General features: G+C 43.7%; 1 protein-coding gene across 1 annotated transcript in view; it reads right to left on the bottom strand.

Moving 5' to 3' along the window:
• The window catches only part of bmpr1ba (bone morphogenetic protein receptor, type IBa), a 504,629-nt gene that overhangs the window by 235,242 nt on the left and 243,070 nt on the right, over positions 1–26,317 (bottom strand). The window contains exon 2 of the mRNA XM_060851677.1: positions 2,983–3,089. The gene's annotated coding sequence lies outside the window, so the exon portion shown is untranslated. The remainder of the gene's footprint in view (positions 1–2,982; positions 3,090–26,317) is intronic.

Raw genomic sequence — 26,317 nt, 5'->3', positions numbered from 1 at the left:
GTTAAAGCCTTTCTACAATGTCAGGGAGCACAATGCATACACCTATTGGAACTGTCAGAACTGTCAAAAACTGTCAAAGTTGTCAAAGAACTTAGAATACAAATGTTTGGTTTCATAATGATTACCTGAAGGAATTTCAACACATTATGTTTTTCTTTTAGCAATGAGAGATTATTTAAAAATTCTCAATAGCCACCTCACTTTATAATGTATCACCATGGCTGCTGAGGTTTATCCCTGGTGGAAAGTAATTGATATGTCATAGAGGAAGTAGGACCAAAGGAGAAAGCTGGGTCATAAGTGGGCACTAAGTTGGTATGGGGCCAGAGTGGTGGGTACAGGGATACATAGCTTAGCATAGCAAATGCCAGGAATCATGGCTAAACAGACATACGTTGGTTTAGGAATGTGCATGGCCTTTGGAAAAGAGGAGAGGGGCTTAGGTGGTATAGAGGGCATCAGATGGTTGGGTGGAGAGGATGGGGCATGGGTATATAAGGGCAATGCAATGAACGAGGACAGAAGGGATTTTTTTTCAGTTTGTTAATCAAACTGCAGTACGTTACAGTGTGGGGAGGCAGGCTTTCTGCCAAATCCAAATCTGCACCCAACAACCTCTACTCTCATTCTATAGTTGCCCAGTTTTCCTCCCAGGATTCAACCTGGGTTTAATTCCAGTCTCAGGTGACAATCTGTGTTGAGTTTGCACATTCTCCCCGTGAGTGCGTGGGTTTTCTCTGGGTGTTTCAGTCTCCCAGAGTCCAAAGATGTGCAGTTCAGGTGGAATGCCATGGGAAATTGCCCATTATGCAGGGTGACAGACCTGAACTAAAGTCCCAGGTTCCAGGCTGGTTTGCCCCAGGTGGTCTTTGTGGGGACTGAGAAATGTCCCATCGCTTTGCTCTTGGTCATGTGACCAAAGCTTCCTGATCTTCCACCATTTAGGAAATATCTTGTATTTCTATTTCTGCTACCAAAGTAGTTAACTTTGCACGTTTCCACATTTTATTCCATCTGTCAAGATTTTCTCCACTCACTCAGCCTGTTTAGGTGCCCCTGAATGACTCTTTGCATTCCCTTTGCAACCTGTATTCTCAACAAGTTTTGCCTCATCAGCAAACTTGGAAATATTACATTTGGTCTCACATCCAAATCATTGATATAGGTTTGCTTAAAAATTAGAATTCACTTCATCAAGAGTCTGGATTAAAATCACAGCTTGAAGCCCTCAAAGATAGACCACTTATAGAATGGCTACAGTGAGGAATCAGACCATTCAGCTCATCAAAACCATCCCAACTCTCCGAAGAGCATCCCACCCAGACCAACACTATCCTGTAAGCCTGCATTTCCCATGGATACCATGGGCAATTTCCCACAGCCAATCCACCTAACCTGCTCTTATTTGGACTGTGGGACATGTAGACAAAGGGTGAATGCACAAATTCCACACAGATAGTCATCCAAGGTTGGAATCGAACCTAGGTCGCTAGTGCTGTGAGGCAGTACTGCTAACCAATGAGCTACTGTGCTGCCCTTCTTGCACCAGCCCAACACTGAGTGTGTCAGAAGATTAGAAATGTAAGATCCCCCAAGAGAAGACACTCGCCTTTTTTAACACTGATGCTCTGGCTGGTACAGGTGGATGCTACACCAATAACATGCCTTTCTGGAATCTGCTCCTTTAGATTCAAATCTCCCTACACACCTTCACAAAAGTTTCTCCACAACTCACACAAGCATGTTCACTGCTGGTCAGGGTTTTGATACTCCCCCCCACCTCTCCATTAGTTTCCACGTTCACCTCCCTTGGTGCAATTATAAGCACCATAGAACACATGGTTTTGGAAACCTCTCCAAATGTCACTGTGGACATTAGGGACAAGTGTAAGAAGACATCACTGATGGTATCATGCCTGTATACATTGTGGGAACCCTAGTGCAAAGATGCTCAGTGTCAGTAAATTTTCCAACATTATTTCAGTTTAAAGGGGTTCTGTTTGATCAGATCAAGGAAATGAAGTAAACATTAAGTGCATTTTCACAATGTCTTGTCAAGTTGCATTGACCCAACCTTTAGCAACTGGGGCTGTCGCTGTGCGAAACACTGCTGTTTTCTCTTTAATCCAGACACTTTGACAAATAGGGCCTCAAATCCCCTGGAATAGAGCCAACATTTTGCACTATCCTATTTGAAATGCTGATATTCCAGTGGTATCCATATGGAAATTAGCTTATGCTGTTCTAACCTGCTACGATAACTGATCTCCCTTCTCTGCCTCCAAGGCACAATAATCAGCTATATTTAGATTCAACATAGTATTCTCCACTTTTGCTCAACAACTTATAGGTGAACGTGCTGGGCAGTACAAACAGCAGACCCCTCAAAGTGACAACAGGTATGCATCACAAACGTTATTTCTGCAACGACAGAGAAAGTGGGGACATGCCTTCCAACACTTTTTGCCTTGTTTCAAGACACAAATGCTAAATCTGTGATAGTTTCAGCAGCAGTTAGGGCAGAGTCAAATCAGATAAGCTGTCTCGTGCTCAAGTAAAAACAAGTAAACTGAAGAAGAGTCACACTGGACTTGAAACATCAGCTGTTTCTCCCAGTCCAGATGCTGTTGAGTTTCTCCAGCACCTTCTGCCTTCCTTTAAACTATCTTGTGCTCCCAGCCAATTAGAGACTCCATGTGCTACAAGTGGTCTTAGAGAGAAGATAAATGGGAAACATTTGGGGGATGAAAATAAAGTGGAAAACAATTTATAGCTGCACAGTACTCTATAAATGCATGCAGTGCTGCCCAAGAAAATTGCAGAACAAATTCTGTGGATAGTATTCGGTGAGCACTGAAGGTCACAACACAATCTGACATTGGCCAAGACTTAAAGCAGCAAAGGAGTTTCCCTCCACAACGTAAGCTGTATTCGATAGATTAAATGACACAAGATCAGAGGGACAAAATGCCAAACTCTTACCTGCAATAGACACTGCCCTATTATTCTAAAACCTTGTCAGTGTTTCAGGGAAACGCACCGATCCACTCATTCCGAAAAGTGATATCCAAAAACTGGAATACTTCAACCTGTGAGAAGAAAGACTGGGATCAGAGTGTAAAAATCCAGCACTGGGAGCCAGCATGCAGCTCTCTCCTTGTGTTAGCCGCTGCGTACAGATCTATAAATATTGACCCTGCCAACACTTGCTCCCTGGCACACGGCTGAGAGCCCTGTTATTGTACACCATGGTATCAGAATGATGAAATGCCTCATTGCTCAGCTGCTCATTTGCAGACACGGAACCACACATACCAGCGCTGCAAGCCTGGAAACACTGCCACTCCACCACGTTCAGTGGAAGCAAGAGTGAGCCCGAGTACCCAAGACAGGCCCCTCCCCTGACATGTACATTGGCCAAAGAAATATCCTTGCCATAATAAATAAAACAAACGTCGTGCAGACCCTTCCTGCAATGCTGTTTCCCCACCTCCCAAAGCCCCCTCCCCAACCACTATCTTCCGTGCTCCTGTTGTTAAAAGGAAGCAGACAATTAATTTTGACAGCATAGTGTAAGCAATAAAATTGCACACTTTGTCACTCAAATACAAAGCTAAAATGACAAGGATTGCAACTGGATCTCTTTAAAGAGAGGCTATTGATTAAAAGAATCAATTCAAATGGCTAGAATGAACAGTGCAGAGAGATGTTAAACTCGATCTTTTATACATCCTACAAGTTACTTAAAGTTGTACGAATTTCAGTACAATCTCTGCTCCCAGTAACACTTTTGTTACTGGAGGAGGCAAAGATAAAGTCCTCTAACCAGTGGGAAAACAACCTGAAAATTACAGGGCAATTGTTCAAGGATATAATATCACACAAAATACCCAAACTAATGTGCAACAAAGTGGCAATGCAATAATCACAATGCCCCTAAACACCCAATTGCACTAGTGCATCTTGAATGAATTGGGCTAGACTGAGATCCCATTCAATGTTCGTAAAACTTCCGAAACAGTAATAACCATCTCAACCCCACCTTGAAGTAAAAGGCAGCGCAGACTCTGTAGGAGCAAATTACTGCGGATGCTGGAATCTGTACTGAAAACAACAAATGCTGGAGATCATAGTGGGGCGAGCAGCACCCATGGACAGACAGACAGTTTGAGTCTGGATGACTCTGAGAGAGCTTGCTCTCTCCCCACAAATGTTGCCTGACCCGCTGCAATTTCCAGATAATACCTATCCAAATGCCTCTTAAATGTTGCAATTGTACCAGTCTCCACCACTTCCTCTGGCAGCTCATTCCATACACGTACCACCCTCTGAGTGAAAAAGTTGCCCCCAGGTCTCTTTTATATCTTTCCCCTCTCACCCTAAACCTCTGCCCTCGAGTTCTGGACTCCCCAATCACAGGGAAAATACTGCCTATTTACCCTATCCATGCCCCACATAATTTTATAAACCTCTATAAGGTCACCCCTCAGCCTCCGACGCTCCAAGGAAAACAGCCCCAGACTGTTCAGCCTCTCCTTATAGCTCAAATCCTCCAACCCTGGCAACATCCTTGTAAATCTTTTCTGAATCCTTTCAAGTTTCACAACATCCTTCTGATAGGAAGGAGACCAGAATTGCACGCAATATTCAAACAGTGGCTAAACCAATGTTTTGTACAGCCGTAACATAACCTCCAACTCCTGTACTCAATACTCTGACCAATAAATGAAAGTATACTAAATGCCTTCTTCACTATTCTATCTACCTGTGACTCCACTTTCAAGGAGCTATGAACCTGCACTCCAAGGTCTCTTTATTCAGCAACACTCCCTAGGACCTTACTATTAAGTGTATAAGTCCTGCTAAGATTTGCTTTCCCAAAATGCAGCGCCTTGCATTTATCTGAATTAAATTCCATCTGCCACTTCTCAGCCCATTGGCCCATCTGGTCAAGATCCTGCTTTAATCTGAGGCAACCCTCTTCGCTGTCCACTACACCTCCAATTTTGGTGTCATCTGCAAACTTACTAACTGTACCTCTTATGCTCGCATCCAAATCATTTACGTAAATGACAAAAAGTAGGGGACCCAGCACCAATCCTTGTGGCACTCCACTGGTCACAGCCTCCAGTCTGAAAAACAACCCCCCGCCACCACCCTCTGTCTTCTAGCTTTGAGCCAGTTCTGTATCCAAAATGGCTAGTTCTCCCTGTATTCCATGAGATCTAACCTTGCTAATCAGTCTCCCATGGGGAACCTTGTCGAACGCCTTACTGAAGTCCATATAGATCACATCTACCACTCTGCCCTCATCAATCCTCTTTGTTACTTCCTCTAAAAACTCAATCAAGTTTGTGAGACATGATTTCCCACGCACAAAGCCATGTTGACTAGCCCTTATCAGTCATTGCCTTTCCAAATACATGTACATCCTGTCCCTCAGGGTTACCGCCAACCACCGAGGTCAGGCTCACTGGTCTATAGTTCCCTGGCTTGTCTTTACCGCCCTTCTTAAACAGTGGCACCACGTTTGCCAACTTCCAGTCTTCCGGCACCTCAACTGTGACTATCGATGATACAAATATCTCAGCAAGAGGCCCAGCAATCACTTCCCTAGCTTCCCACAGAGTTCTCGTGTACACCTGATCAGGCCCTGGGGATTTATCCACCTTTACCCATTTCAAGACATCCAGCACTTCCTCCTCTGTAATCTGGACATTTTGCAAGATGTCATCATCTAAAGGAGATGGCCTCCTTTTTCAAGGACCGCAGATTCCCCCCAGACGTGATCGATGATGCCCTCCACTGCATCTCCTCCACTTCCCGCTCCTCTGCCCTTGAGCACCCCCCCTCCAACCGCCACCAAGACAGAACCCCACTGGTTCTCACCTACCACCCCACCAATCTCCGTATACAGCGTATCATCCGCCGTCATTTTCGCCAAATCCAAACGGACCCCACCACCAGGGATATATTTCCCTCCCCTCCCCTATCAGCATTCCGCAAAGACCACTCCCTTCGTGACTCCCTCGTCAGGTTCACACCCCCCACCAACCCAACCTCCACTCCCGGCACCTTCCCCTGCAACCGCAGGAAATGCAAAACTTGCGCCCACACCTCCTCCCTTACTTCTCTCCAAGGCCCCAAGGGATCCTTCCACATCTGCCACAAATTCACCTGCACCTCCACACACATCATCTATTGCATCCGCTGCACCCGATGTGGCCTCCTCTATATTGGGGAGATGGGCCGCCTACTTGCAGAACGCTTCAGGGAACACCTCTGGGACGCCCGGACCAACCAACCCAACCACCCCGTGGCTCAACACTTTAACTCGCCCTCCCACTCCACCAAAGACATGCAGGTCCTTGGACTCCTCCATCGCCAGAACATAACAACACGACGGTTGGAGGAAGAGCACCTCATCTTCCGCCTGGGAACCCTCCAACCACAAGGGATGAATTCAGATTTCTCCAGTTTCCTCATTTCCCCTCCCCCCACCTTGTCTCAGTCGGTTCCCTCTAACTCAGCACCGCCCTCCTAACCTGCAATCCTCTTCCTGACCTCTCCGCCCCCACCCCACTCCGGCCTATCACCCTCACCTTGACCTCCTTCCACCTATCACATCTCCATTGACCCTCCCCCAAGTCCCTCCTCCCTACCTTTTATCTTAGCCTGCCTGGCACACTCTCCTCATTCCTGATTAAGGGCTCTGGCCCGAAACGTCGAATTTCCTGTTCCTTGGATGCTGCCTGACCTGCTGTGCTTTAACCAGCAACACATTTTCAGCCATCATCTATTTTCCTACAGTCTATATCTTCCATATCCTTTTCCACAGTAAATACTAATGCTAATACTCATTTAGTATCTCCCTCATTTTCTGAGGCTCCACACAAAGGCCGCCTTGCTGATCTTTGAGGGGCCCTGTTCTCTCCCTAGTTACCCTTTTGTCCTTAACGTTTTTGTAAAAACCCTTGCACTTGTGGGACAACAGCAATTCTGAAGAAGCTCAGCATGGAGAACTGGGTCTCTCATTGTAAACCACAAAATCCTCAATGATTAAGATTCTCCTTCAATACAACAATGTCTTTGGCCAAATTCCTGGTCATCTGAACCTGCATGTAAAATCTCCCCAGAAAGTTGGGACAGATGAAGGGTCTTTTCTCTTTCGCAAAGGTCAAATTGAGGAGTGGCTTGATTGAAGTCTTTGAAATTATAACAGGATTTGATAAAGTAAACACTTGCAGAGGTACCTAAATTACAGGCCGTGAATATAGTCACTGATACATCCAATTGGAAATTCAGAAGAAACTGAACAATAGGGGAACGGAATAGCCCATTGGTAATGTCCCTGGTCTCACATTCAAGGGTCCCAGGCTGATGAACAAAGAACAGATAAGAAGTACAGCACAGGAATAGGCCCTTTTGCTGATCATCATCCCCTAGCTAAACTAAAACACAAACCCTGTGCCCTTATTTAGTCCATACCCGTCTATTCCCTCCCTATTCATGTCACCATTCACATGCCTCTTAAATGACACCTGAAGAAGGGCTTATGCCCGAAACGGCGACTCTCCTGTTCCTTGGATGCTGCCTGGGCTGCTGCGCTTTTCCAGCAACACATTTTTCAGCTCTTAAATGACACCAATATGCCTGCTTTCACCACCCCTTCTGGCAGTGTGTTCCAGCCTCCTCCCACTCTCTGCATGAAAAACTTCTCTCGTACATCTCCCTTAAACTTTCTCCCTCTAACCTTGAACTTGTGCCTACTTGTAATTGAAACTTCAACCCTGGGAAAAAGCCTCTGACTATCCATCCTATCTATGCCTCTCATCATTTTGTAGACCTTTATTTGGTCTCCTCTGAGCTGCAGTCTTTCCAGTGAAAACAATCCAAATCTTTTTAACCTTTCCTCATAGCCAATGCCCTTGAGCCAGGCAACATCCTGGAGAACCTTCTCTGCACACTCTCCAAAGCTTCCATGTTCTTCTGGTAGCATGGCAACCAAAAACTGCACACAATACTCCAAATGCGGCCTAACAAGAGTTTTATATAGCTGCAACATTGTTTGCCCTCTATTGTCCTCCAAATCCTGGCCACCGAAGGCAAGCATGTTCTGGGAATTTGCATTGGAGAAGTTGGTGGAATTTAGGTACAGTAATTAAACTGGAACTGAAAGCTAGTCTCTTTATTCCTGATGAAGGGCTTTTGCCCGAAACGTCGATTTTACTGTTCCTCGGATGCTGCCTGAACTGCTGTGCTTTTCCAGCACCACTAATCCAGAATCTGGTTTCCAACATCTGCAGTCATTGATTTTACCTCTGTAATGGTGACCATGAAACTATCGTCATTAAACCTATCTGGTTCACTAATTTCTTTACGTGAAGCAAGACTGCTTCCTTTCCTCACTGAACCTAACTGTACTCCAAAATGACCTAGCAAGCCAGTCAGTACAAGGTGATTCAGTTAAAAACGTCACAACACCAGGTTATAGTCCAACGAATTTATTTGGAAGCACTAGCTTTTGGAGCGCTGCTCCTTCAGCAGGTAGTTGACTATAACCTGGTGTTGTGTGATCTTTAACTTTGTCCACTCCAGTCCAACACCAGCTCCTCCACATCAGGGTAATTCAGAACAGTCACAAAATTCAGACTATATTGGCAACACCCATACCTCAGTAAAGAAAACAAAACAAGAGGCTGGTGGAAAACAATAATTATAACCTGCACCCACAAAGATTAGCTCAATGAAACAGCAGAGGTGCACTTAGGGTGAAACTAGATAAATGTTTGAGGGAGATATTAGGTTCAGAAAGTTGGATTGAACAGATGAGACTAAGAGCATTTGGTTACAGGAGATTATTAAATTATTCTTCTTGTTTTTTATGGTTATTTAACATTTGAAATCAGTCTAGAATAGCTTTAAACCCCACACAAGAATTATTTAGCAGTGTTTTTTAAAGAAGATAATTTTGCTGCTAAAAGTTTGGTATTACTCATACAAAGATAGCAAAGTTGGTGTCAGGGCATTAACTATCCCCAATGTTCACCCCCAATCCACAAAGAGGAAGAGGGGATTGAAGGCACAACACTTCACATTATTCAACTTCAGATCCTATTTATGCAACACATTATTGTCTGTGTGAAAATGGTGTATGTGCAGATTAAGAGCATTTAGTTACAGGAGATCATTAAGTTATTCTTTTGTTTTTTTGTGGTTATTTAACATTCGAAATCAGTCTGTAATAGTTTGAAGCACATAATGTTATTTTTAAGAAGCAAGGTAATTTTGCTGCTAACATTTTGAAGTGACTCATGCAAACATAGCAAAGTTGATGCGAAAGCATTAAATATCTACAAATTTTGAACCCATCATGATATTAGTATTTTCATCTCTAATCCAATGAGGAAGAGAGCCATGAGAGCACCAGGTTTCTTTCACTCAATTCAACTCCTCATTCTATTTATGTTCCCGATACTGTCTGTGTGGAGAGAATGCCAACGCAGAAAGGATAACAGTGAGGAGCAAAGGATGAGACAGGAATCTCATCAAATGCATCAAGCCATTAGCCTCTGAAGTGAAAAAGAAATGTGTTGAAGATTGGAACTACTTATTGTAAAAAAAAATACATTTTGCATGCGTATTTGTTCCATGTTTCTAAAATTGATGCAGTTTTGTACGTGATGCACTAAACATCTGACACAACATCTCAGCTGCCACATTGAGACGCCCTTTGCACTTCTGATAAAAAAGATTATGCTGCAGGGAGGTGGAGGTTTTCGGTCACCATTCTAAAAGGTGACATTTTAAAAATTATTAAAATAAACTGTTGAATTATTGAAAAACCTCATTGGGGTGCTATGCTTGAAATCAAGCTGACAATTCCCAGACTGATCACAAATGTGAAAAGATTTAGTCAAAGTACCAAAAGGTATCAATTTACCTAAGTGATGAACGCACAGTAAGAAAAAACATTCACTTGGTTTCTGTACATAAAAAGAAAATATCTATTACAAACAAATTGTCTTGGACCAATAGCAATTAGGAAAAATAAACTGGAAACTTATAACTACAACATAAACTCTGTTCCTTCTTAAACTCCCTCTTCACAAAGAGTCCAGCACACAAAGACATGGATATTAAAGGTGGAAAATGAAAGTGATCAATCAGGAATACACACCAATCTGGATCACGGGATTCAATGACAATTTTTCTTTCTATTTCTTCCGATTGATTTTGATTCTTCATTGTGGATGTCTGATGTCCTTTCTCATTCACTGATTGAGAATTCAATTCTTCACTGTCTTTGTTCAATGGGGATTTGCAGAGAAATATTAGACAGACAGCTAATACAGGAGACTTTCCAGCCCTTACACACACCAGTGAGATACATAGAGAGATATTTTGCTGTTTTCTCTTTGCAGTCAGGGTGGTTCTCCCCTGTACCAGCCCTACACACAAGCTATGGTCACCTGGTCAGGAGTCAACCATAGAAATATAGAAGATAGGAGCAGGAGGAGGCCATTCAGCCCTTCGAGCCTGATTCGGCATTCATCATGATCTTCGCTGATTGTCCAACTCAGTAACCTGATCCTGCTTTCTCTGCATAACCTTTGATCCCATTCAGCCCAAATGCTATATCTAGTCGCCTCTTGAATACATTCAACGGTTTGGCATCAACTCCTCCCTGTGCTAATGAATCCCACAGGCTCATCACTCTCTGGGTGAAGAAATGTCTCCTCATCTCCATCCTAAATGGCCCACCCAAATCCTCAGACTGTGACCCCTAGTCTGGACGCATCCACCATTGAGAACATCCTCCCTGCATCTACCCTGTCTAGTCCTGTTAGAATTTTATAAGTCTCTATGAGGTACCCCCTCATTCATCTGAACTCCAGCGAAAACACTCCGAGCCTACTCAATCTCTCCTCATTCGTCATTCCCGCCATCCCCAGAATCAGCCTGGTAAACCTTCGCTGCTCTCCCTCGAGAGCAAGATCATCCTTCCTCAGGAAAGGAGACAACACTGCACACTATATTCTATCTGTTGCCTTACCAAGTCCCTGTATAACTGCAACAACACATCCCTGCTCCTGTACTCTAAACCTCTCATAGTGAAGGCCACATACCATTTGCCTTCTTTACCACCTGCTGCACCTGCATACCAATCTTCAGAGCCTGATGCACAAGGACACCCAGATTCAGCTGCACACTCCCCTCCCCCAATTTACTGCCATACAGGTAGTAACCTGCTGCCTTGTTTTTGTTTCCAAAGTGAATAATCTCGCATTTATCCAAATTATACTGCATCTGCCATTGATTTGCCCACTCACCCAACCTGTCCAGAACATGTTGAAACATCTCTGCATCCTTGTCGCAGTTCACCGTCCCACCTAACTTGGTATCATCTGTAAACTTTGAGATGTTACATTTTGTTCCCACTTCCAAATCATTAATATATATTGTGAATAGCTGGGGTCCTAGCACCAATCCCTGTGGCACCCCACTAGTTACTGCCTGCCAATGTGAAAATGACCCCATTAATTCCTACTTTTTGTTTTCTCTCTGCCAACCAGTGTTCTATCCCTCTCAGTACACCTCGCAAGATCCCATGCATTTTAATTTTGCATAATAATCTCTCATTCAGGACTTTGTTAAATGCTTTTTGAAAGCCCAAATATACCACATCTACTGGCTCCCCTTTGTAAACTCTGCTAGTTACATTTTCAGATGATGTTGATCAGCAGTTTTCCCTTAGTTTAGATCCCATCGGCTCCATGGTGTCTACATCTGCCCTCACTCTTCCAGGCAAAATCAACATTGAGTTGTATACACAGGACGCTGCAGAAAACATGATTTTAAAAACTGCAGCCATCTCCTTCTACACGCTCCTTGATTTAAAGCAGTACTTTGCTCTTTTAGTTCACAGTTCAAAAACTAAGGAAACAAAAAGATGTGGTCTTTATACTGTATAAAAAAACCGCAGAATTTAGCATGTAAAGTGGATGATCTAGCCTTCCAAGTTCAGAGCTGTTGAATTCCAATGAAAAAATTATTGTGACATTTACAGTGATTGATTCTGATGTTGCAAAACTTCTATTCGCTCATTAGAAAACTCAACTTTGCAGGACTGGATATTAGCTGCACTAGAATGCCTTCTGTTAGTACACTCAAAAATGTGACAGTCCCACACTGAATACCAATGGCTTAATTACTGCAGGAAATGGTTCACTTTTGCAAGAGTTGATTTTGGTCTGGTGCAGAACGGGGGTGCAGGAGGAAGCTGTAAGATGATATCGATTGGCAGTACAGCAGGGCTAGCCGGGAGCGGATTATTTACTACTGCAGTTTAAATTAGAAGTCCTAACCTCAGTGAATTGCCAATCCTCCAGGACTGTCCCAGAGAGTCTCAGAATTGAAGACTAACTGCCCAGAAACGTTTGCAACAGCGCCCATATAAAGAAACCATAGAGACCATTGAACAGTTTTATTTTTCATTTCCTTTGAACTCATCATCCATTTATTTGTCAAAAGAGGAATGGATTTTGATGGGAGAAAAGGCAATTTGACAGGACATGGGGGAGGGAAGACAAACCACCAGGAATACGTCCAACCAGAGTTGGAAACCTTATAATTGCTCATAACAAGAAACATAACTGGCCAGCTCACAGCTGTGTTTAGCTACCATTGTAGCCATTGTGGAAAGTTCAGGATGGTTCACATGTGCATTGGCACTACTTGCTAGAGCACAGGGTAAACACAGATGAGAAAAGGACATGAATGCTCTCCTTGTGCCACAGTGTCAAAGTCTGGATATGTACTTGAAGTGTGGTCAGACCAAAGCACTGCAGAATTTCAGTACCACATCGGACATGCTGAAAATATCCAGTCTGGTCTAGGCCTCCCAATGAAACTGCTCTGGGGTCCTAACCGAGAAATTGTAACATGCAAACTTATCTTTTTCTTACTTTCAAATGAATATTGCTGTATTTGAGCCTTGGTTGCAGATGAGCCATGTTCTTGACAAATGATGGAACAGGTTGGAGGAAATGAATGGTCTCCTCCTGGTCCTGTCTTCCCTCCTGTTTTCAGAATTCATAAGTTTTCTATGTCTAATTTGCTTTCATCCCTTTCACTTGAGCTCAAAGTAAGTTTATATAATCGTGTATTTTTAAAATAACATAATATGAAGAAACCCTCAATATACAATAGACATAAAATAAAACAAATTACAATATTCAGAGAGTGATGAGGAAGTGAAACCTAATACCAAAAGGAGTGCTTGAGGGGAGCAATACCCACACAGCTTACTGACCCACAGACCGCAATCAGTGAAGATAGACACCAACACCTCCAACACAATAAGCCTCAACACCTCCGCCCAGCAAGGATGCATTCTCAGCCCCTACTGTATTTCCTGTACACTCACGACTGTGTAGCCAAATTCCATACAAACGCCATCTCCAAGTTTGCTGATGACACGACCCACCATGGTTGGCTGGATATCAAACAATGATGAGTCAGAGTACTGAAAGGAGATAGAGTGCTTGGTGTCATGGTGCAAAGATAACAAACTCTCTCTCCAGGTTGGCGAAACTCAAGAACTGATCATTGACTTCAAGAAGAAAAGACGAGGACATGCCCCTATCTACATCAACAGAACTGAGGTGGAAGGGATGAACACTCAAGTTCCTCAGAGTGATGATAACCAACAATCTGTCCAGGTTCTCCAGCGTAGATACGATGGCCAAGAAGGAGTAACAACACCTCTTCTTCCCCAGGAGGTTTGGAAACTCGGCATGTCCATAAGTATCCTCACCAACTTCCACAGATGCACCATTGAAAGCATACTGCCCCAGTGCATCATGGCTTGGAATGGCAACTGCTCTGCCCTGGATGGTAAGAAACCACAGAATTGTGAACACAGCCTAGATCATCATGCAAGCCAACCTCTCAGCTATGAACACCATCTACATTTTCGAGCCAGTGTTAGCTTATTGCGCCCATAGGTGTTAGCGAGTTGAGAAGATTTGTAGCTCAGGTTGAGGTTCTGGATGTAGGTTTGCTCGCTGAGCTGGAAGCAATCATCCCAACATCCACAAACGAAGCTGCATCAGATCATGATTTCAATGAGCCACTACACACTGCAGCACAGAGGAACTATGCAGAGCAGAGGAAAGTCACATATACAGTATATTAAAAAAAATGGGTACCCAGTGAACATAGTCGACAATTTCTCAGCAACAAACTCAAAGAAGCAGACAAAACACATCCAGAAACCTTAGCCACTCTCCTCTATATAAAATACCCCTTGGAAATGACTGCCAGACTACTCAGGCCCCTTGGCATCATGGTAGCCCACAAACCCACTAGCACACTAAAACAGCAGCCAATGAACTTGAAAGATCCTATACAGACAACAAACAAAACTAATGTCATTTACAAAATACCTTGCAAGAACTGTAACAAGCACTACATTGGACAAACAGGCAAAAAACTAGCCACCAGGATACATGAACATGGAGATAAGGCAGGAAGAGGATACTGAATGGCGGTGCAGGCTCGAAGGGCTGAATGGCCTACTCCTGCACCTATTGTCTATTGTCTATTGTCTAACATCAACTAGCCACAAAATGACATGACCTTCTCTCACTAGTATCCTTACATACAGATAAGGAAAGACACCATTTCGACTGGGACAACACATCCATCCTAGGACAAGCCAAATAGAGACGCGTGAGAATTCCTTGAAGAATGGCATTCCAACTGAAACTCCATCAACAAACACATTGACTTGGATTCCATTTACCCACCCCCTGAGAAAAATAACAAGAAATGACATCATCATAGGAAATGGCATCACCATCTGAAATGACATCACCAACCCAAGGAAATACAAACATATAAATAGAAAGCAGGAAACTCCAGCAGTGCGTCATTCAGAGGCTCATTGAAGATGTCACCTAGTATGCTGATGAAATGACTGAAAATGAACCTTCCAGCTCAGTGAGCAAAGCTACATCCACATCCTCCACCTAAACTTCTCATTGCCATGGAAAGGCTGCCAACATCATCAAAGATCCCTCCCTGAACGTACACGCCAACAGGTTCAGGAACAGGTTCTTCCCTACAGCTATTAGACTGCTGAATGGATGTCCCTAATTTCAAATCTAATGTTGACCTTGCTGATGCGCACCTCCTGTGCTGTGTAACCTGAATGCTTTGCTCTGTCCAAACACTATGATATGTATGTCCTTGTTTGTTATGATCTGAATCTGCTGCTCCCAAAACAAAACTTTTCACTGCTCTTAGATACATGTGACAACAATAAATCAAATCAAAAAAATCAAATCAAATCAAAGCAAACCGAACAAGAATGGAGAAGGGCTGGGGTGAAGAGCTTGTTCCCAGGCTGTGCATTTGATGTAGTTCCACATAATAATGATACACTGGGCACTGATTTCTTCTATGGGGCAGGGGAGAGGGTGGGACTTGCTGCACGCAGCCTGACCTCTCCTCGCCAGCTCTGTTACCTTGTCTTTATACTTTCAGGGGATTTGGGTGCCTTTGGCATGCCAAATATAGGTCACACACCCCTAATTGCCCCTGAACTGAGTGGGCCGATCAGCCGTCTCTGAGGACTGTTAAGAATCGACCTCATTCCAGCCAGCCTGCAGTCACATATAGGCCAGATAAGGGAAGGATGGCAGATTATAGTTGTCATGGTCACCATGACTGAGTCTAGCTTTCAATTTAAATTCCATCAGCTGCCATGGTGGGATATGAACCCATGCCCTTATGGCATGAACCTAGATCTCATTATCATCATGTCACCATCTCTCAGAGAGTTAATGCTGCCCAGTTATTACTGGTGATAAAAAATTTAGCCAAACCTGTGAAGCTGTACATGAGTGCAAGTGGAAATCTGGAACTCCCTCCAAACACTGCGGGTGTTGGGGATAATTAGAGTTTTCAAGGTCAAGTTTACTCAGCAAAGGCATTGCAGTATTCAAAGGCAAACTCCACCTCCATCTTACTGTATGTTTCTGCTCCTGCCTCCACTTTGCTGCTACTGAAACCTACATCCAACTTGACTATTCCAATGTTGCACCTTCTGTGTAAACCTATTCTCAGCGAAAATTGAGCTAGCTGTGTCATAGAGTCATAGAGATGTACAGCATGAAAACAGTCCAACCCGTCCATGCCAACCAGATATCCCAACCCAATCTAGTCCCATCTGCCAGCACCCGGCCCATATCCCTCCAAACCCTTCCTGTTCATATACCCATCCAAATGCCTTTTAAATGTTGTAATTGCACTAGCCACCACCACATCCTCTGACAGTTCATTCCATACATGTACCACCCTCTGTGTGAAAATGTTGCCCCGTAGGTGTCTTTTATATCTTCCCCCGCAAACCCTAAATATATGCCCCCTAGTTCTGGACCACCCCCCCTCCCACCCCAGGGAAAACACAATGTCTATTTACCCTGTCCATGCCCCTTATGATTTTATAAACCTCTATAATGTCACCCCTCAGCCTCCAATGCTCCAGGGAAAAGCTCTAGCCTATGCAACTTCTCCTTATAGCTCAAATCCTCCAACCCTGGCAACATCCTTGTAAATCTTTTCTGAACCCTTTCAAGTTTCACAACATCTTTCTGATAGGAAGGAGACCAGAATTGCATGCAATATTCCAAAAGTGGCCTAACCAATGTCCTGTACAGCTGCAACACGACCTCCCAACTCCTGTACTCAATACTCTGACCAATAAAGGAAAGCATACCAAACGCCTTCTTCACTATCCTATCTGCCTGTGACTCCACTTTCAAAGAGCTATGAATCTGAACTCCAAGGTCTCTTTGTTCAGTAATACTCCCTAGGACCTTACCATTAAGTGTATAAGTCCTGCTAAGATATGCTTTCCCAAAAATGCAGCACCTCCTTTTTATCTGAATTAAATTCCATCTGCCATTCCTCAGCCCATTGGCTCATCTGGTCAAGATCCCATTGTAATCTGAGGTAACATCCTTCACTGTCCAATACACCTTCCAATTTTGGTGTCATCTGCAAACTTACTAACTGTACCTCTTATGCTCACATCCAAATCATTTATGTAAATGACAAAAAGTAGGGGACCCAGCATCAATTCTTGTGGCACTCCATTGGTCACAGGCCTCCAGTCTGAAAAACAACCCTCCATCACCACCCTCTGTCTTCTACCTTTGAGTCTTAACTTGCATTAATTCATTCATTGGCCTTTGTTGTCATTGACCTGTGTTGGCTCCCAGTCCACCAAAGCCTCAACTGTAGAATTCCCACCGTGTCCAAATCTCTCTATGGCCTCACATCATCCCTAACTGTGTTGGTTCCTCTAGCCCAGGAACCTTGCAAGGACACTGTTCTCCTCTGAGTACATCTCTCAAGTTACATCTTTCCACTGTTGGCAAAACACTGCAGATTCAGGAAACCTGAAACAAAAGCAGAAAATTCCAGAAAACTTTCAGCAAGTCTGGCAATGTACGGGAAAGAACAGAGTAAACATTTCAAAGAAGAATCAATTTGGACTTGAAATGTTAACTCTGTTTCCCCCCATCCCCCCACTTTTTTTTAGATTAGATTACTCACAGTGTGGAAACAGACTCTTCGGCCCAACAAGTCCACACCGACCCGCCGAAGCGCAACCCACCAATGCCCCTACATTTGCCCCTTACCTAACACTACGCTAATTCACCTGACCCGCACATCTTTGCATTGTGGGAGGAAACCGGAGCACCCGGAGGAAACCCACACAGACACGGGGAAAACGTGCAAACTCCACACAGTCAGTCGCCTGAGGCGGGAATTGAACCTGGGTCTCTGGCGCCATGAGGCAGCAGTGCTAACCACTGTGCCACCCACAAATCTCGCTATGGCCTCACATCATCCCTAACTGTGTTGGTTCCTCTAGTCCAAGAACCTTACAAGGACACTGTTCTCCTCTGAGTACATCTCTCAAGTTACATCTTTCCACTGTTGGCTTGGCATAGGGCAGTTCATTTGCTATGTATGTTTAACACTTTGTCAGGAATTATCATGTCCCTGAGAATTCAGACTGTTTCATTTTGCTTATGAACAAATTATATCTATTTGGCATAATGATTCTTTGGTTTACCTTCTGAAATAACCTCATTGATGCAAGATCATTATATTGCGATTACATGTTGTGATTAACATTTTATTGTGGTAGTCCATTATATTTTGTTTTTATTTCTACTTTTCTACCTCTCTCTGGTCATTTAGGGATTTTCCTAAAGCCTATCACACTGACCAAACCTGTACACACCTGCCCGAATATTTCCCTCTTTGGCTCCATTCCTTATTGTGAAGCAACGTGGAACTTTTTTTTTCTGCACTAAAAGCGCTACATAAACACCAGCTGTTGTTGGCTTGCCATTTGACTCATTCCAAAAATCGCAGACTGCTTACCCAAATTTATATCTGATCACTCCAAAAGGCTCAAGTGCCAAAAGAAAATGTTACTCTTGAGCATTCAAAGAATCGGAGACTATGCAAATCCTTTCATTTAGATCTTCATCTCTACCTTCTCTGTTCTCAATTAGAATCTGCACTGGCAAAACAGCAAAATAATCAGTGGTTAGCACTGCTGCCTCACAGCACTCAGGACCAAGCTTTGATCTCATCCTTGGGTGACTGTGTGGAGTTTGCATGCTTTTTTAGATTACTTACAATGTGGAAACAGGCCCTTCGGCCCAACAAGTCCACACCGACCCGCCGAAGCGCAACCCACCCATACCCCTAATTTACATTTACTCCTAATCTAGGACTACAGGCAATTTAGCATGGCCAATTCACGTGACCTGCACATCTTTGTGACTAGGAAACCGGAGCACCCGGAGGAAACCCACGCAGACACGGGGAGAACGTGCAAACTCCACACAGTCAGGCACCTGAGGCGGGAATTGAACCCGGGTCTCTGGTACTGTGAGGCAGCAGTGCTAACCACTGTGCCACCGTGCTGCCCAAGTTCTGTCCGTGTCTGTGTGGATTTTCTCTGGGTGATCCACTGCCACAGTCCACAATATGCAGGTTAGGTGGATTGGCCGTGCTAAATTGCCCTTGGTGTCCAGGGGTGTGTAGGATTAGCCATTGAAAACGTAGGGTTACAGGGATGAGGTCGGGGGGCTGGGTCTGGGAAGGATGCTCTTCGGAGAGTTGGTGTGGACTTGATGGGCTGAATGGCCTGCTTCTATACCGTAGGGATTCTATGAACACACACATAGTTTTGTGGAACATTTTAACAAGGTTACTGTAGTGGTTGTAACAAGATCAGCCAAGTGAATGTCACTGAAAATGAGATCCCTGATTGGGGCTGTTGATCTGGCCCAATCAGGGAGTCCTGGCTAATAGATATAAACAGGAGTGTCAGGCATCCTGCTCACTCTGAGAGCTGCCTCTGAGGGAGCTGGATCAGTGTCAAGGGCTCTCCCTGTGTAAATAAAGGGGGACTTGGTGATGGGATACCGGCCTCTGTAGGGTTATTTCAGTCACATCTCCCAAAGCAGCAGTGTGCTGAAACATTTGGGCAACTGGTGAGATCATTAAGCTGATTTAATTCAGGCAAACACTGACTCACTTACACGAACAGCTGAGTAACTAACTCAAACATTAACAGCTCCCATTACAGACAAGGGGAACAGAGCGAAAGCAGACCTCTGTCCTATTGTTATTCCAAAAGCTCAGAAACATCTTATTGGTCCAGTGGGTCTGTACCAGTTATTATACCCCACAATGGACATCAACTCATCCCTGCACCCATCCCTACAGCTTCATGAAAACCCATCAAGGTAACTCATTTTTTTTTTCCTCATGCGCCTATCCGTCATCCCTTAAATGTTTCACTGGCTTTCATATACCGCAGTCATTTTGCACTATAAGAGAAACTGCAGGGTTCACAGAGTCAAGAGGACAGCCACTGCTGCAGTTCAGTGGAGCGTGCCAAAAACTCTGCAGATGCTGGAATCCAAGGTAGACAGGCAGGAGGCTGGAAGAACACAGGAGCACAAGGAGGTGGAAAAGCCAACGTTTCAGGTGTAACCCTTTTTCAGGACTGGGGGTAGGTGTGGGGGCAGCTGCAGATAAAGGGGTTTGTGGAGATACCTGGTGTGTGGCCAAAGAGCTGGAGGACTCAGGAGGTCACAGCACTGTGGTAGTGAGAAAGGGACTCCCTGAGTGCACATCTGAAGGAGACAGAGAACTTCTTCAAAGTGGGCATCCTTTCAAGAGACGTTGCAGTGGTACGAACTTAGTTAGAAACAGTGGTTCAGTGGAATGCCTGAGAGCGGTGCCCTCTCCTAAACAGCCATGGAGAGTATGAAAGTCGCAATCGCTTCAAATCAGCCACTCCGGGCAGCACGTGCCAGGTGAATGTGTGACACCAGACTGCCAAAGCCACTGAACACTAACAGCTAGAACCTCCTAGGGAACAGCAGAAATGTCCTCAATGCATCCCTTAAGGCGGCCATCATCCCACCCAAATGAGGGAGGGCAATTCGAGAAGACTCCAAGCTCAGTGAGTCCAACAGCACTACACAGAAGCAGAGTGAGAAAGAGCTCCAAAGTCCCATCTCCTCAACAAGTACCACCTGCCTTGCATGAGGCAGAGCCCACAGGCAGCACTCTGAGCTTCCTGACCATCTCAGCACCAGCAAAGCAAGTCATTCTCAATCCCGAGGAAGTGCATAAGAAGGAAGTGTTTTACCATGTCCCATCTCTGAAGATGGTGGGTTCAAGTCCTGCTGCAAAGACTCACGGACAAACTATAGCCTTTCCTCGCAGTGCAGTATGCCAGAGTGCTACTGAGTCAGGTGAGTCAGAGTTTTAGGTGAAAGCACGCCAGCAGTCTCAGGTGGACGTGAAAAACTTATGGCCCTCTTTCAAAAGAAAAGACAGGGGCGTTACCCTGGTTTCTGAGCCAATGTCATTCCCCGAACCAACAGATGCTCGTGTCATTACCTCTTAACTGCTCACTGAAATCCACGGTTTGCAAATTGATGCCTACATTTCCTGCATTTTAATGGTGACTCCATTTTAAAGCTACGTAATCAGTCATGAAGTGCTCCAAAAGGTGTGAGGGCTTCTAGAAGTCAATGCATTGTGTAACTTTGGGAGCTTTTGGTTTTCCATTTTATTTAGCATTTCAATACAATTGTCAAATCTAGAATTGAAAAGCAATAAAGAAATTCCATATTTGGAAGCTACCTGAAATGCCACCCTGGATTTGTTTGTTCAAACCAGAGCTATCACCATGTTTAAATACTGAGCAAGAAATGTTTACTGATGCTCTGTATAAAGTAGCAGGGAAAGCCACAGAGTAAAACTATGCAAATATGGTTGGAGAATTTACAGAGTGAGTCAGTATACTAATGCCAGGCTGTTTTCATTCTGATTAATGACGAGGTGTGAACACAGGAGATAGAGGCAGTTTTTACCTTTTCCTTCAATAGATGTTGAGTTCCCTTCACGAGAAAGTTAAAGTCCTGAAAGCAACACCTTGTTCAAAGTTTGTTTGTCAATTGTGATGAGCCAGTTGCAGTGGTAAACTGATGAGGACTGGACTGGTAAAGGAATGATAATCAAGCAGAATTCTTGCCTTTGCTCACAGATAGATAGGTATACGGCCCCCATGCTGTGATTTTATGCTTATGTTTAATGCTTATATTCTCCCTCATAAGAAATTAAGATGTGCGTAACATGGTACTGAAGAATCCAAAAGATATTACTAAACAACAGTCATTCGGCTGGAAATACTAACTCTGTTTTCTCTCCACAGATGCTGCCAGACCTGTTGAGTTTCTCGAGCATTTTCTGCTTCAGCTGCTTGTTACTGCTTACAATTATGACATTCACCCGTATAAAAACTGCATCATTTCATTTTCAATATTTTTGATTGAGTCAAACAGTCATAGAGATGTACAGCAGGGAAACAAATCCTTTGTTCCAACTTGTCCATGTCGATCAGGTATCCTAAATTAACCCAGTCCCATTTGCCAGCATTTGGCCCATATCCCTCTAAACCCTTCCTATTCATATATTCATCCAGATGCCTTCTAAATGTCATAATTGTAACATCCTCCACCACTTCCTCTGGGAGCTCATTCCATACACACACCTTTTTTTTAGATTCCCTACAGTGTGGAAACAGGCCCTTTGGCCCAACCAGTCCACACCAACCCTCCGAAGAGTAACCCACCCAGACCCATTGCCCCCTGACTAATGCACCTAACACTACGGGCAATTTAGCATGCCAATTCACCTGACCTGCACATCTTTGGACTGTGGGAGGAAACCGGAGCACCCGGAGAAAACCCACGCAGATACAGGGAGAATGTGCAAACTCCACACAGACAGTCGCCCGAGGCTGGAATCAAACCTGGGTCCCTGGTGCTGTGAGGCAGCAGTGCAAACCACTGAGCCACCGTGCCGCCCCTGTGTACAAAAGTTGCCACTTAGATCCCACTTTGAAACCAGTGTTCTAGTTTCCTCCCACAGTCCAAAGATGTGCAGGCCCGGTAAATTGGCCATGCTAAATTGCCCATAATGTTAGATGCATTAGTCAGACAGTAATAGGTCTGGGTGGGTTACTCATTGGAGGGTCGGTGTGGACTTGTTGGGCCAAATAGCCTGTTTCCATAATGTAGGGAATCTAATCTAAACCTTTACCCTTTCACCTTAAACCTATGCCCGCTAGACGTGCCCACCCCTGAGAAAAAATACCTTGTCTATTTACTCTATCCTTGCCCCTCAAAAGAAAAAAAAATACTGCTTTCGGAAAAAAATAACAAAGATTGCGGAAAGAATTGCAATAGTTTCCAAAACAAGTGACCAAAGCTTTATGAAGGGTCACTAGACTCAAAACTTTGCTTTCTCTCCCAGAGATACTGCCAGACCTGCTGAGTTTCTCCAGCACTCTGTTTTCATTTCAGATCTCCAGCATCTGCAACTGTTTGTTATATTTGACTAAGACCCATTAGAAGGTCGGCGACAATTAGCTGATTGGCTTGTGCAATGTTGACCAGTCTTGGCTGTCAAAGGTCTTATTGGTTCCTTTCAGGTATGAACAACACAGGGGAGACCCTTCAAACAGCTTGAAGGGCAGGCTATGAGCTTCTCTCTCTCTCTCTCTCTCTCTCTGCGGTAAAAATACCTAAAGTATTCTCCTACCGTTTGCTGTAAGCGGTTGCCTTTAATCAGTAACTAAGCAATTTTGTAGTTGATGTGCCAATTGTTCTGTGCCTCCTGCAAAAAGTGAATGAACCTGAAGAAAGGAACTTGAAGGGCACAGAATCCAGACATCCCAACAAACCCAGTGAACTGGTGCCATTAAATTGTGTCATCCAGCTTTCTTTTCATTTCCCTCTACCCAGTATATCTTATTCTGTCCGTATGTGAGAATAGGATCTTTAAAAGGAAGGTTAGATAGGGAGGAACTGTCTCTAATGTGAAAAATTTAATAACAAGAGGGCATAGTTTGGAAGTATTTTGCAGAAGAATCAAATTAAAGTTAAGAAAATAAATGTTTCCATATGATGTGTGGTTCAGGTCAAGAACATGGTAGAGGCAGGTTCACTAGAGGCACTCAGTCAAGAGAGCTATGGATCTTTATATAGAGCTGTACAGCCCGGAAACAGATTCTTTGGTCCAACTTGTCCATGCTGACCAGATATCTTAAATTACTCTAGCCCCATTTGCCAGCACTTGACCCATATCCCTCTGAACCCTTCTTATTCATGTACCCATCCAGGTGCCTTCTAAATGTTGTAATTGTACCTGCCTCCACCACTTTCTCCAGCAGTACATTCCATGCAGACATGAGGAACGCTGTGCAAGGGCATGGAGTAAAGGTAGGAGATTGGCACTAAGTCATAATGCAGAGCTATTGCAGACATGATGAGCTGAATGTCCTCATCTAGCCTTAACACTTACACAGTTAGAAAAATCACATCTCACCCATTGTGCCTTTCAGTGATGAACTCTAGGATTTTGACTCAGTGACAGTGAAAGAACAATGATATAGTTCCACATCAAGATGGCATGTGGCTTGGAGGAGAACTAGCAAAGCTGAATGTTCTGTCCTCAAAGTGGGAGAAAGTAAGGACTGCAGATACTGAAGAGTCAGAGTCGAAAATTGTGGAACTGGAAAAGAATAGCTGGTAAGGCAGCATCCGAGGAGCAGGACAGTCGACATTTCAGTCATAAGCCCTTCATCAGGAATTCATCATCCCGATGAAGAGTTTATGCCCAAAATGTTGATTCTCTTGCTCCTCGGATGCTGCTTGATCTGCTATACGTTTCCAGTGCGACAATTTTCAACTCCATCCTCAAAGTAGAGAATATTAAGGGGTAATTTGATGGAGATGAGTACAAAATCACAAAGAATTTGAAAGGCTGGTTAGGAAGAGTCTACTTTGTCAACAGGAGAGCAGAAGGCAGAATTTAATTAAGAAGCGGTGATCTAGCGGCATTGTCATTGGCCTGGCAATCCAGGAGCCCAAGCTAAAGTTCTGATGTCATGGGTTCAAATCCCACAACAGCAGATGGCAAAATTTGGGGGCACTCTCATAGGTGTCCTTATCCCTAGACTGAAGGCCTGGGTTCAAAATCCCACCTGCTCCCACATCCTTGAACAGATTGATGGAAAAAATACATGGAATTAAAAAAAAACATCAGGAAAATAATTGAGCGGGGGGTCAGAAGGCTACTTCTGAATTCAGTGAATTGTTCTGATCTGAAAAGGTGCAGGCAGATTGAAAAGCAAATTTGGAAAGAGATTTAAATATTTGAATTTGATAAGAAGAAATCTGAAGAGTTGTTGGTGAAAGAGCAGGGACTGGTTCACAGAATCAATACAAACATGGCAAGCCAAATAGCTTTAAGATTCTATAAAATGCCTATACTTGGTGAACAACACATTCCTTTATACATGTGGACAACATTTTTGTCCACATGATATAGCAACATACACAGTTTATACTAAATGAAAAAAAAACTACCAACTGTCAGTGTATATTATTTAAATCTTCTCTGTATATAAGCTCTACCTGTGTGGACTTCTCAGTAGCTTGGCTTGAAGACTCTTAAACATGTTTATGAATTTCTGGGAATCTTAGACACTTGGTTAACCAAAAGAATGTACACAGGGAAAAAAATACCCCTCCGTATAAAACTGCAGTCATGTACAGGCAAAATATATTTTAGCTTTCTCTTAATGTAACCAAGCTATAAGTAGAAATAATTTTGACGAATAATGAAATTCATTAAATGAATAACATTGCTTTAATGTAGTAAAGATGAGGGCTATAGGTTGTGAAAGATTAATGACACAGGTTTTGATCTTTGCAGGTAACAGAGCAGTCCACTACTACATCTGAATATGAAACAATCGATATGTTGAAGATTTTAAATGTATCTGTTCATTTTATTTTTACTCAACTGGACCATTACCATTAAATGAAATTCTTCTAATTTTCATTTGCTCTTTATAACAAAAAAGAACTGGAGTTGTGTTAAAGACAATTAAATTGAATTCCTAAATTATTTACAATATCTGTTTTCTCTCCAAATTCAGAATGTTCAGTTTTCATTAGCAAGTTGGAGCCGAGACCATGAAAAGTACCTTGGCTCCCACTCCAGTGGAGGAAACAGAGTGAAATCGGAGAGGCTGGGCTCTCAATGAAACTCAATGTTGTGGCAGGATATGTTCATGCAGAATATTCAGAAGTTGGGAGTTCCTGCCACTGCACATGCAAAAATCCACTGAGATGAATTAATAACTCATTGCCAGCCCACCCACTCACCAAACATCCTCCCAGATCCCTTCAGAGGGCCTACCCTCAAATAAAGCTTTAAATAAAAGAACAAGGATTGCGCTGATTCCTGATGAAGGGCTTATGCTCGAAACGTCGAATTCTCTATTCCTGAGATGCTGCCTGGCCTGCTGTGCTTTGACCAGCAACACATTTGCAGCTTGCTCTAAATGTTCCCTGGTCTGGCTTCCCACTGTTCACCGTCTGTAAACGGGAGTTCATCCAAGCTCCTGCTACCCGCATCCTCACTCTTGCCAGGTCCTGTTCACCCAACCCCATTGTGTGCATTTGGTACTGTTGGCTCCTGGTGAAGCAAAACCCCAATTCTAACATACTCATTCTTGTTTTCAAATCCCTCTGTGGCCTTTATTAACACATCACTGTGATGATCTCTTACTTTACTCTGGGGTATCGCATGTTTTAACGCCAGCAAAAGTACTTTCTTCTGTGGT

This window comes from Hemiscyllium ocellatum, chromosome 36, assembly GCF_020745735.1.
Source record: "Hemiscyllium ocellatum isolate sHemOce1 chromosome 36, sHemOce1.pat.X.cur, whole genome shotgun sequence".
Lineage (NCBI taxonomy): Eukaryota > Metazoa > Chordata > Chondrichthyes > Orectolobiformes > Hemiscylliidae > Hemiscyllium > Hemiscyllium ocellatum.
The sequence above is the reverse complement of the archived record's forward strand: the minus strand, read 5'-3'. Positions and strand labels throughout refer to the sequence as shown.